The sequence below is a fragment of the Panicum virgatum genome, chromosome 9N, assembly GCF_016808335.1.
Source record: "Panicum virgatum strain AP13 chromosome 9N, P.virgatum_v5, whole genome shotgun sequence".
Taxonomy (NCBI): domain Eukaryota; kingdom Viridiplantae; phylum Streptophyta; class Magnoliopsida; order Poales; family Poaceae; genus Panicum; species Panicum virgatum.
The window spans coordinates 20,867,866-20,880,255 of record NC_053153.1 but is presented as its reverse complement, the minus strand read 5'-3'; the positions used below and the strand labels follow the sequence as shown (position 1 = coordinate 20,880,255).

Here is a 12,390-nt window from a genome sequence, read left to right as displayed (position 1 = left end):
TAACTCGTGCCTGCTCCTGATGCCCTTACCTTCACTAGCTCTGCAGTCAACTGATCAAGCATCTGCCATAATGCATTGAATTTTCTCTGTTGATTTTGGGTGCACAACCTCTTAAACAGGTTCTTAAGATCCTTGTTCTTGAAATGCTCATAGAAGTTTGCACCCATATGCCTAATGCACCACCTGTTTTGGACATCGGGCCACAATGGAGGCGTTGTCGCAGTTCCACGTTGCAATTTCAGTATTGATTGCAGGATACCTACATGCCTATCACTAATAAGGCACACATCTGGACGTGCAGCAACAATATGAATCTTCACTCGTTCAAGGAACCAATACCAACTGTCTATGTTCTCATTCTCAACAAATGCAAATCCGAGCGGAACTATTTGATTGTTGCAATCTACACCGATTGCGGTGAGTATCTGACATTTATACCTTCCAGTCAAAAATGTGACATCAATGCAGATCACCGGAAGACAAAACTGAAATGCTCTAACACAAGCACCTATGCAAAAGAAGGCTCATTGCATAATTCTTTATCCCCTAGTCACGGCTGGTACGAGGTATGTGTCATAAAAGCTTCCAGGATTTCTAGCAGCAACCTGGGATAACATACGAGGTAGGTTATCATATGAAGCCTCGTATGTGCCGAACCGCATCTCCAACACCCTTTGTTTAGCCCTCCATGCCTTCAAATAACTGATGGTGTACTGGTAAGTCTGCTAAATGTGTCGAACAATCATTTTTGGCTCATAATTAAGGTTGTCCATAATAAACCCATACATTTTCTTTGCAATAAAGTCGCATGATATATTGCGATGCGAGGGAAGAACTTCTGACAGCAAACAAGTGTGCTCTGTGACAATGGAACATTTCCAGTTGGACTTCCATTTTCCCTTGAATGCATGTACTCGCCATGGACATCCATCATTCACACACTTCACCTCATATTCTTTACTGCCAGACTTTACGACTCTGAATTCTCGTTTCAATGATATTGCCCATAGTCTCACAACATCTTTTACGGCTTCAATATTTGGATATGTTGCACCTTGCACTACCTCATTCCCTCTGTACTCCCACTCCTGATTTCGTACATCTTCTGCGACATGACTGCCAAAACCATGCTCCTTCCACTCTTTTGGCAATGAGTACTGCTCGTCATCAGATGAGCCCTCATATTCTTCCATCTCTATTGCGGTTTGGTCTTCTGCCTCCATCTCGTCCACAATGCTATGTATCATCTCTCCCTCATCAGCAAGGCCCTGTGGTCCCATGTTTTGGTTCCCTGTCTCTTCTGACTCATCTTGCTCAATATAATTGGTCTCTCTTTGAATACTCGGAGTTCCTTGATCTGCACAATATTAGATTTCATTTTGTGTCTTCTCCCGGATTTGAACAAGAATGGCCAGAGGCCACCCACACTCTAGAGCTGCTTGCATGTACTTCTGCCAGTCATCAGTGCTGTGTATTATCATCAATTCCCATAATTCACTTTCTACCTCCCAATTAACAAGAGACTAGACAGTGATCACATGTGTCAACGGATCAATATGGAACCCACGCTGCAGCCACTTACATATGGAACCAAAACTCCTTTCCAGAGGTTTATCTATGCTGCTAGATGTGCGCTTAAAGGCAGAAAGATCTACTCCATTTGGCCCATACATAACATTGTATTCACCATAAAATACTTGAAATTGCATCTTGCTCGACGTATCTGTATATCACATAATACTTATCGAGTTATACTCTTTACTTCACTACCTTATTCAATAATCCGTAAAAACTAAGTATGAAATTCAACTACAACGTATAAGTATTCATAACTACGTGATGACACTCAAATTCTATACTGCATATGCCAAATTCTATTCTAAATCATAATTAATTTATAAACACGTCTCTAATAGTACTGCAATTGTAATAATAAATGCGTAGAACTAATTTTCTAAACTAATTTACTACTACGTAACTACAAACTAAAGTATCATTAAACTCCTACTTAAATGGTTTTAATATAGCACTAATTAAATTAAATTACTCACCCCTACTTAAATTACTCATACTTAAATATAACAATATATAAACTAAATGTACTAACCTGCAGATCACAAGTGCTGAATCCGGCAGGGCTTCGCCGCTTTCCTTCTCCTCACTCCTCTCTTTTTTTCTGGATTTTTGGTGGAATTTTCGGGCTCAAATGAGGAGGGAATGTGAGGGTTGGAGCTTATATAGGGGGCGATACCCCGGTCGCCCGAGGGGGGGGGGGGCGACAGGCCCCCCTGCCGCGCCCGTGGGCTGGGCCAGCGGTCGCCCGAGGGGGGCGATAGGCCCCCTCTGTCGCCCGTTGGGGGGCGACATGTCTTTTTTTTTTCCAGGGACCTCATTGCGAATTTGAAGAAAAAAATTACACTTAAGACCTGTCGCCCTATGGGGGCGACCGGGGGATATTTTTGAAATATTTCAAAACAAACATATATTTTTGAAATTTTTATTTTTTAAAAATATAAAAAAGAAAAAAGCGCTTAAGAGTTGGGCTTGGGATGGGTAGCCCAACATACCAGACAGGTGATGAAAATCCCTCTCTCGCCGCCGCCGATGGCGGCCGCCTTGTCAAGTTGTCATCATGGAAGTCAGCCACTCAGCCTCCCACTCCACCACTCTTCCGCCACCCCACGGCCGTATCCCCGCAACGGGCGGTGCTTTTCGCATTCCTGCCAACGACTGCCTCCATGGACCGCCTCCATGGACCCCATGGACGGGATGGCGGCAATACCGCGGCCAGCAAAATGGACAGCGAAGCCTTGGCAAGTTGTGGCCACCAACCAAACGCCTGCTTGAACTGCAGAGCGTGCCACGAACCAAACATGCTCAGGTTAGTAATTCTGATCCTCAAATATCTGGCTGATAAGTTAAAGTCTCGATTACAGTATTATTGCAATTTAAAAAGTTTCACCCAATTCTGCTTTTCGTTTTCTACTTTTTATGTCCATTTCTTATGCTTTATCTTTTGTCCCTTTTATGCTCTCGTTTTCTTCCGAATTTGTCATTGTTTTTTAGGTCCTCCCAGATTTGCACCCTTTTTTTTCATATTTGGTGCCAACGCTTAGCAAGATGTTATGATGCAGAAGCAAGATGCAACTAGTAATAGCGCAGGCAATAGCTAGATCTGATGTGGGACTAGGAGTCTAGGACGAGCTTTACAAGTTTATAATATTCAGGCAGTGACAGAATCATAATAATCTGCTACTGAAACTGAAAGTGATGATTTGTCCTTGGTGCAGTCAACTTGCTCCACTTGTTGCGATGCTTTGTCCTTGGTGCAGTCAACTTGCTCCACTTGTTGCGATGCTTTGTCCTTGATTCAGACAACTTCAGACAAGTGGAAATTAAACAGAACACTTGCCATAATTTAGTTTTGTTACTGAGCGCTAGTTTTGTAATATGCGACCTTGAAAGTGGAAATACAGTTTTAATAATGATGGTACTTGTATAGTTAAACTATATTCTTTTGTTAGTTTTGGTTCTTCCCATTTTAACTGTGGATTAGTATTCTTACCCAAAGCAGGTTCTAACAGCAGGTTGGTTCAGGCTACTTGTACTTTTTAACATCGAAGTACAGCTTCCAGGCCTCTGAATTGATGAGATTTTAGGGACTGCTAATATCAGCTATTGCTCTGGTCCTTTTTCAGGTTATCAAAATTATGTAGGAATAGGAGGCGCAGTTCAGTGTTTCAAAGGCAACAAGGCAACCCACACAAGGCAACCTGCGTACTCCACCGCAAAACGTTGCACCTAGGCAACCTGAGTATGCCTTATCGCCTAGGCGGCACCTAGGCAACAAGGAGAACTGTTCCCCAAGGCGAACTGTGCCCGCCCAGATGCTTAGGTTTCACCTTTTTTTCGCGAATGTGCCTGAGCACGTTTTTCATTAAGAGGGTAGAAAAGTTTAATTACAGTGGCCGATTACAGAATAAGGGGAATCAACCACGAGTATAGCTAAAGGATAACAATTACATAGAGACCATTTCGCGACCCGGTGTCCTACCAAACGCAGCTGCAACTGGGTACAAGTGCTGATAACCAGCGTGACACCAACAAACCACCTCATCAGATATCAGTGCTAGTAGCTCTGTAGTAGAGTGCGCTTGGTGATCAAAGGTCCTTCTGTTGCGTTCTTTCCATATCAGTGCTAGTAGCTCCCAAATGTTAAAACTACCATAGAGTCAAAACACTTCCTGTCGGCCTTGGCAATGCGTTTGTGCGCTGAGAACCACCAATCTGCCAAAGGTTGGTCCACTGTAGAGGGCACGGCAATGTCCCAGCCAAGCCTATGCAGGAGAAACGACCAGATTTGTCTTGCAAAGACACAAGACACCAGGAGGTGGTCGATCGTTTCAGACTCTTGGTCACAAAAAGCACAAGGATCATCTGCCTGCAGATTACGCTTCTTGCGACGCTGCACCGTCCAACAGCGATCATGGAAAGCAAGCCAAATGAAGAACTTACATTTGGGAGGGGCGCTAGTTTTGCACAGAAATCTTGCGCCTTTGATCGGGTGCTGGCCAACGAAAAAGGACTGATAGGCCGAAGCCGTGGTGAAGCGCTGATCGGCAGTCCACTTCCAGCAAACTCTATCCGGGTTGGCATTCAGATGGATGAGCTGCATTCGGTCCCAGGTTTGCAGGTATTCAAAAAGGACCTGTACAGTAAGAGCTTGAAAGGATCGTGGCCCAAGAAGGGGGGTTGAATTGGGACTTTTTCGAATTTCTAACAAGTCCTTAACTTAAACTAGTATTGCCCAATCTATAAATTCGAAACCTAGTTACTAGAGCATACTAGCAAAGGGTCCTTAGGTCGGTAAACACACTATCATGATCATATTGCCTAGATGGATGCACACTAGCAAGATCAAATCCTAAGTAAGAGCTCACGCTACCAAGCAAGTTGTCCTAGTCAAACTACAAGCAAGAAAAGCAACAAACGGAATTAAATGCTTGAAGTAAAAGTAAAGGACACGAGACAACCGGATTTTTTCCCGTGGTATCGAGGAGTTGACGCTCCCCCCTAATCCACGTTGGAGCACCCACACAAGGGTATAGCTCCCTTGCTCCACCAAGAAGCAAGTGATCACTAAGAATGCTCTTTCTCCATCTCCGGAACGGCGAGCTTCACACCATATACAATCTTCTTATCTTGGGGCTCCCACAAACACCAAGAGCTCACCAAGAACCTCCCGATCACCAAGACCGGCTAGGTGCCGTCAAACACCAAGAGTAACAAGCTTCTAAGCCTTCACTTGACCTACCCTCAGTTGGCCCTAACTCAAGCACACTTGCTACACTTGCAAAGGATGGATTCTTCAAGGTTGAAGCACAAACAAAATGCGAGATCTTCTCTTGTATGCTCAAAGCACTTTCTCTTCTTCTCAAAGGTGGCCTCAAGTATTCAGGGTGTCAAAGGCAACTGAAATGAGCCATGGGGTGCCCTTATATAGAGTGGAAGGAGTTACATAGCCGTTGGAAGTCCACTGCAGAAAAACCGTGAGCACCGGAAGAACCGATGGGTGTCTGTTTTGAGGCGTCGGTTCAACCGGTCTCTCTGTGTCCCAATTGTAGCCGTTGGAGTTCTGACACAGTGTCCAGGCTTGCTTCAATGCACCGGTGCATGCTCCGTAGGGACATCGGTTCAACCGGTGCTGAAGAGGTTCACTGATCAATTCAAACAAGCTCTCTGGAACATAGGACGCTCAATGCACCGGTGCTTTGATTCCGAAGCGTCGGTTCAACCGGTGCTGAAGAGAAGTTGAAGTCCACCAAAACATGCTCTCTGGAACAAAGAACTTTCATTGCACCGGTGCTTACTTTTCTGACCATCGGTTCAACCGGTGCTATACTTGATTTCAGCCTTCATCCAAAGAAGATAGACCGACAGGGCATCGGTCCTTCCGCCAAGCATCGGATGCTCCGACGCTAGGGCACCGGTTCAACCGGTGCTGCTGTTTTTCCTGGTTTTCAGCTGAATTGACTTGGATTTCAATGTAACTTTGATTGTTTCTTCTTCCAAGTGTTGTGTTAACTTCTATTAACTTATCTTGAGCTGTTTTTGAGCGAGTGTGCAAGATTTTCTAAGGCCAACTCAAGTTTGATCAAGCTACTAACTCATGAACCCCTCTTAATAGTACGGTCAAGAACTAAAAACTATAAACCCTATCTTAAATCAAGTGTCCTTCATCTCCTTGTGACACTTGAGACTAGAAAGGTCCTTAATCTTTGAAATTGAGTCCTTGGCACGCGTGATTGTAACGAATTGAGGGGTCTCTTTTCACATTTCATATGGGACTAAATCAATCATTAATTTTTCCTTCAAAACACACGTTAGTCGCATATGGTTGTCATTAATCACCGAAACTTACCATTAACATCTATGGGCCTAGATGCACTTCAATCTCCCCCTTTTTGGTGATTGATGACAACACAAAGTAGAGACACACAAGATATGAAATTGAAAGCGATAAACAAGCATGCATTACTTGAAATAAAGCACATGTAGGGACATGTCAACACAGAGCATACACAATATCCAAAAAACATGTCCATACACAAAATCCATGAAGATCCAAACACGCCACAAACCACCAGGCTCCCCCTATCTATCTCCCCCTTTGGCAACAAAGCACCAAAAAGGAAGGCGATCTAATCCTGAGCTGGAGAAGGCGGGGTCTTCCGGCTGGGTCCGGTGGAGAACTGAGCGGCGGAGTCGTCGACGTCGTCGTCCGTCCAGTCGTCGTCGACCGAAGAGGACTTCTGCTCGACCGGAGTCGTCGGAGCAGCAGAAGTAGCTGGTGTAGCGGTAGAAGCTGGCGCGGCGACGACCGTGGAGTCCGTCGGATGAGCAGACGTGACGGGAGTCAGGTCTGGCTGAGTGACGCGTACGACGAATGGACGGAGCACCTCAGGCTGAGAAGGAGAGTCAAACGTGAGTGACTGAGCCGAGGGGTGCTGGAGCTGGTGTAGGATCTGCTGCTGTCTATGAAACTCTGCACGCTGCTCAGCAGTCCAAACACTAGGCTGTGGAGCAGGGGCTGGAGCAGCAGTAGGGACAGGACTGGCAAACAACCCGGTCTGAAGAAGTGGTGACATCGGGAAAGATGACAAGGGTGTCTGCACAAATCCGCCAACAGGAGGAGCGGGAGCAGTAGGGTCGAACTGGAGCTGCTGGGGTGTAGGGAGCTGAGGCTCAGGCAGTCCAGTGTGACGATATAGCTGACCGAAGCATCCCGAGAAGAATGTGAACATCTGCTGCTGGATCTGGGACTGCTGCTGTAGCTGTAGCCTCATGGCCTCCTGCTGCTGCCGAATGCCCTCAAGTACAAGTGTCTGGGCCTCCTGCTGACGAGCCTGCTCGGCCTACATGCTCAGCTGAGCTGCAGCAAATCTGTCCTGCTGATCTGAGAGCCGAGTAAGAATGGCAGCAAGTGCATCGGGCTGAGTGACCTGAGCAGTGGTGACTGGAGGAGCAGGGGCTCGTGCTGCACCAGAGGATCCTGCCTCATCATCATGAGCACCTCGAGGGATGGTAACAGTAGGAATGAAATCCTCGTCATCCTCCGAGTCCTCCGAGTCTGTGATCAGGTAGTGTGGGAGCTGGGCCTCTGCTGCTGCTAGTGAAGCGTCCTCGGCTGCTGTCGGATCGTCTGCAATTCTGCCCTCAGCCAAGACACGCTCATCAAGAACCTGCTGAGCTCGACGCTGTCCTCTCGAGCCACGACGACCGTCTCGAGGAGTAGCAGGTGAGTAAAAACTGAAGTGCGTCCTCGAGTGCTCCAGCTCATCCATATGCTCATTCTGACTTAGCTGAGCCAGAATCCAACAGATCCAATGAGCAAACGGATGACGACGGTGAACTGTCATTCCATCTAGAATCACGTCCTCAAGCTCGCAGACAAAGAAGTCAACGAGGTCAAAGTCTCGTCCTGTCATGATATACAATAAGAGCCACTGCTGCAGAGCTGTAATCCCCTTGTTGTATCCAATCCGGAACAACATACTCTTCCTAAGAGCTAGGTGGATAGAGTGCGCCATGGGAGTCAGCCTGTCCGGAGTCCTCGGTGTGCCAGGCAGGAAGGGCTGCTGAAAGAGAACACTAATCTCCTCGTCAGATGGAACGTGAGACTCATGAGGACGTCGAGGAGGTACCGTGCTGCCATAAACCTGATAGTGTATGAAGTGTGGCTCCTCGGCAATCTGAACTCCAAGAAAGGTAGCCAGTCGTGCTCGGGTCAAACGATAGTGCCTCTCCTGGAACATGAAGTCTATAAACTGCCGGTCCTCCTCAATAAACAGAGTGGCGTAGAAAACTCGAACCCACTCTCGAATGTACCTGGACCTCTCACTGAGTAGAGCAGGCAATCCAACATATCTCTCAAAGAGAGGAAGCACTGGAGTCCCACCTGCTGCTACACGCATAGCTACCCAGTGGAGCATCTTGTGCTCACTGATCTTGATTTCCAACTGGCAGTAGGTATGGTAAAAAGACTCCTGAAGCAGAGTGTAAAAGCGGCGATCAACTCCAACATCCCTCTGCTCGGGAAACCACTGCTCCGGGGTCACATAACGCAGTCTCTTGACCCTAGGTCCTGGAATACCCCTGAGATCGAACAACTCAACCTCGGGCAGCTCCTCACCACTGTCATGACCTCCTGACTGAGTCTGACTGACGGTGTGCTGCTGCGGTGCATGACCTGCTCCCCTCTGTGTGCCACCACCTCGAGTCCGTGGACGTGAGCGGGACTTAGGTGTGGCCTGAGCCGTCTGAGTACGTCCTGAGCGACGTAACTGCTGCTGTGGCTCCCTCTGAACCTGAGGATCCCTGATCCTAAGCGATCCCTGCCTATCGGCTGCATCTGCAACTGCCTCAGCTTGCTCTCGCTCACGGTCCTCAAGGGTGCGCTTCTTCTTCTTCTGCACAACCATCTTTCCCTTGCCCTTCTTGTCTCCTGCCATCTGTCATAGAAGTAGTATGGTAGGATATGAGCCTAAAACATGAATTCTAGTGGATATCCTCTGAAAGAACACACTAATAGAGATCTTGAAGTGTTTGAGCAAGAGTGTAATTTGTGCAAGGTAAGTGATATATGTGAGCATGTGTGTAACTGAAGTGAAACAGAGACACGACACATGTCGAGGAGGTTAAGATCATACCCTGATAGATCAAATGAGGAAAAACCGACAAAAACGACACAAGTTGTCTTAGAGGCAAACTGTCGAACACCTTGAGTGCAGATGAGCACAAGGTGGGAGGGGCACGGTGAGCTCGGTTCCCTGCGCGTGAGGAGATTCAGAGGAGGATGGAGGTGCACGGCGCGCGGAGAAGGCGTGCTGGCTCTGCAGGCGGCGACGCTGGACTTGGATGGCGGCGGCGCGTGGTCAGCGGCGCACAGGTGACACCAGCACGGCGCGGGCGCGGCGCAGGCGCGGCGTTGCAGCGCGCGGGCGGTGGCAGAGCAGGGCAACGGCGGAGTACGCGGTGGAGTTGTGCGCGAGCGGCGGCTGAGCGGCGGCGTACGGGCGAGGAGCAGCGGCGGTGCGGGGGCGACGGTTCGCGAGGAAGACGAAAACTGTTGTGTGAAACTGACGCGTGGGGCCCGCGGAAGAGTTAAGAGAAAACAGAACGAGCGGGCCCGCCAACCCGAAGCACCGGAAGGTCCGATGGTTCTGAGAAATAGCGTCGGTGTAACCATCGAAGCAACGTTGACCGGATCTGAACGAAATTGAAACGTGGTCAACAGGGGCACCGGAAGATCCGCCACTAAGTCACCGGAACATCCGACGGGCGTCGGTGCATCGGCAGGAGTAAGGTCCAGAGGCAACGCAAGGGCCTTTTACTCCACACAGTAGCACCGGTTGAACCGATGCTGAAGCGCCGGTTCATCCGCCATGCATCGGAAGCACCGGTGGCCATCGGTGTAAAAGTAGGAGATTGTTCCAGAGGTAATGCAGAAACCGAGCCACGAAGACTTTAAGCACCGGTTGAACCGATGTAGAGAAAAACCAGGCGTCGGTTTAACCGGTGGTTAAGGAAAAAATTTCTGCTGAACTACAGACTCTACTTCTGATCCAAATTTTCAAAACCAAGGCCTTAAACACTCAATTTGGACCATTTTCGAGAGACAATCTCACCCCTCAAGCACTCATACTAAGTGCTCGCAAGCTTTTACATAGACATAAGCAAATTAAGATCCAAGCGAGGTTTAAACATAAAAACCAAATGTATGAGCCACTTTGCCTATGAACTTAGAGATTGAAACTTTAAGTTCGATAGGACGTGACTCAATAGGCATGAAAGCACAAAATTGATCTTATCACTCTTGTGGAGATGATATATCATATTTAGCATGAATATCTTTCTCGAAGTGTGATTTGCTCCCTTGTGATGCTACTAACGTGATGCAATGCCAATGCAAAGCGAGAAATTAAACATGGATGCATTCTATATGACAAGCACATGCATTGCAACATTTAAATCTATCTTGTCAAGTTTGAACCCTCATCAAGCTTCTTCATGATGAACCATTCTTCATGCCATGAGCGAAACCAAGACCACCGGCTCATGCAAGACCCATGTTCATCACTATCTTGACAAGGTTAGACAAGCCCCTAGCACATGTACATATGAAATGCATCTATATGACAGGGCAATTATATGACGTTAGAAGCATCTAGAATGTTAAGCTCACTTCTTAGCCTAACAAAAGTACTCTCGTCTAGAGGTTTGGTGAAGATATCCGCCAATTGATCTTCGGAACGAACACCACAAAGTAGTATATCACTCCTTGCCACATGATCTCTTAGAAAGTGATGGCGAATATCTATGTGCTTGGTGCGAGAGTGTTGAACCGGGTTATTAGCAATTTTAACGGCACTCTCGTTATCACAAAGGAGCGGGATCCTATCTAATACTACACCATAGTCCAAGAGGCTTTGCTTCATGTAGAGGATTTGAGCACAACAAGCCCCGGCGGCAATATATTCCGCCTCCGCGGTTGACAAGGCCACGGAATTTTGTTTCTTTGACGACCAAGAGACTAAGGAACGCCCTAGCAAGTGGCACCCACCGGATGTACTCTTGCGATCCACACGGCATCCGGCAAAGTCCGAATCCGAGTATCCCAAAAGTGTAAAACTAGCGCCTTTGGGGTACCACAAGCCTATGCTAGGCGTATGCTTGAGATATCTAATGATCCTCTTAACGGCACTAATGTGTGATTCCTTAGGATTAGCTTGAAAACGGGCACACATGCATACGCTAAACATGATATCGGGCCTAGATGCGGTTAGGTAAAGAAGTGACCCAATCATAGAACGATAGAGAGTTTGGTCAACCGATTTACCTCCCTCATCCAAGTCAAGATGTCCATTAGTTGGCATTGGAGTCTTGATCAGCTTGCAATCATCCATCTTGAATTTCTTGTGAATATCCTTTGTATACTTTTCTTGATGGATGAAAGTCCCTTCCTTTAATTGCTTGATTTGAAACCCAAGGAAGAAGTTGAGCTCACCGATCATGGACATCTCAAATTCCCTAGCCATTATGAGAGATGACCATATTTGCCACAATTGTAACAAAATTTCTTGACATTGTCTTTGCTCTTCCGGGTACGAAACTTGTTTTTCTTGGGGTCATAGTTGTACCCTCTCTTGTTCAACCTTGACATCATCTTGGAGGTCTTTCTAATGAGAAGTGCTAGCTCAACATCACCATCTTCATCACTTGAATCTTCGTTAGCTTCATCTTCGCTTGAGCTTGGTGATGGAACTTTGCACTTGTTTTTTTTCTTGGACTTGTGATCACTCTTAGCTTTGAGTGCAAGATCTCTCTTGTCTTGCGGTGGATCAACTTCTCCCAAGAGGAACATCTCATGAGATCGAATCTTCCCAACAACATCACTCACTTCAAGTGTTTCAAGATCCTTCTCATAGAGCAATGAGGTGACGATGTTGTACTTGGGCTTGTGTAGACAATGTAGGATCTTCCGTATGATGTCACTGTTAGACAAAGGAGAAATTTCAAGAGCGTTAATGTCCTCAATAAGCACATTTAATCGAGCAAACATTTGTTCAACCAACTCATTTGGAAGCATTTTGAATTCATTAAGTTTTTCCTTAAGCACTTGATATTTTTCTTCACGAAGCTTTTTAGAACCAACATAGATAGCTTCAAGTGCTTCTCAAATTTCATGAGAGGTCTTCTTGCTATGAACACGAGCAAAGATCTCCTCACTAAGAGCATCAAATAAAGCATTCTTAGCTCTAGCACCATATTTGACTTGATCCTCATTCCATGGACCAACAATAGGTTTTTCCGTGACCGCCCAAGCTATGG

The 12,390-nt window shown here is 46.8% G+C and overlaps 1 long non-coding RNA gene across 1 annotated transcript; it reads left to right on the top strand.

The window, feature by feature from the left end:
- Window positions 1-2,557: 2,557 nt before the first annotated feature.
- LOC120688474 lies at window positions 2,558-3,510 on the top strand. Its single transcript, XR_005681110.1, has 2 exons — window positions 2,558-2,881; window positions 3,291-3,510. It is a non-coding gene; the product is annotated as an uncharacterized LOC120688474 (long non-coding RNA).
- Window positions 3,511-12,390: the final 8,880 nt, after the last annotated feature.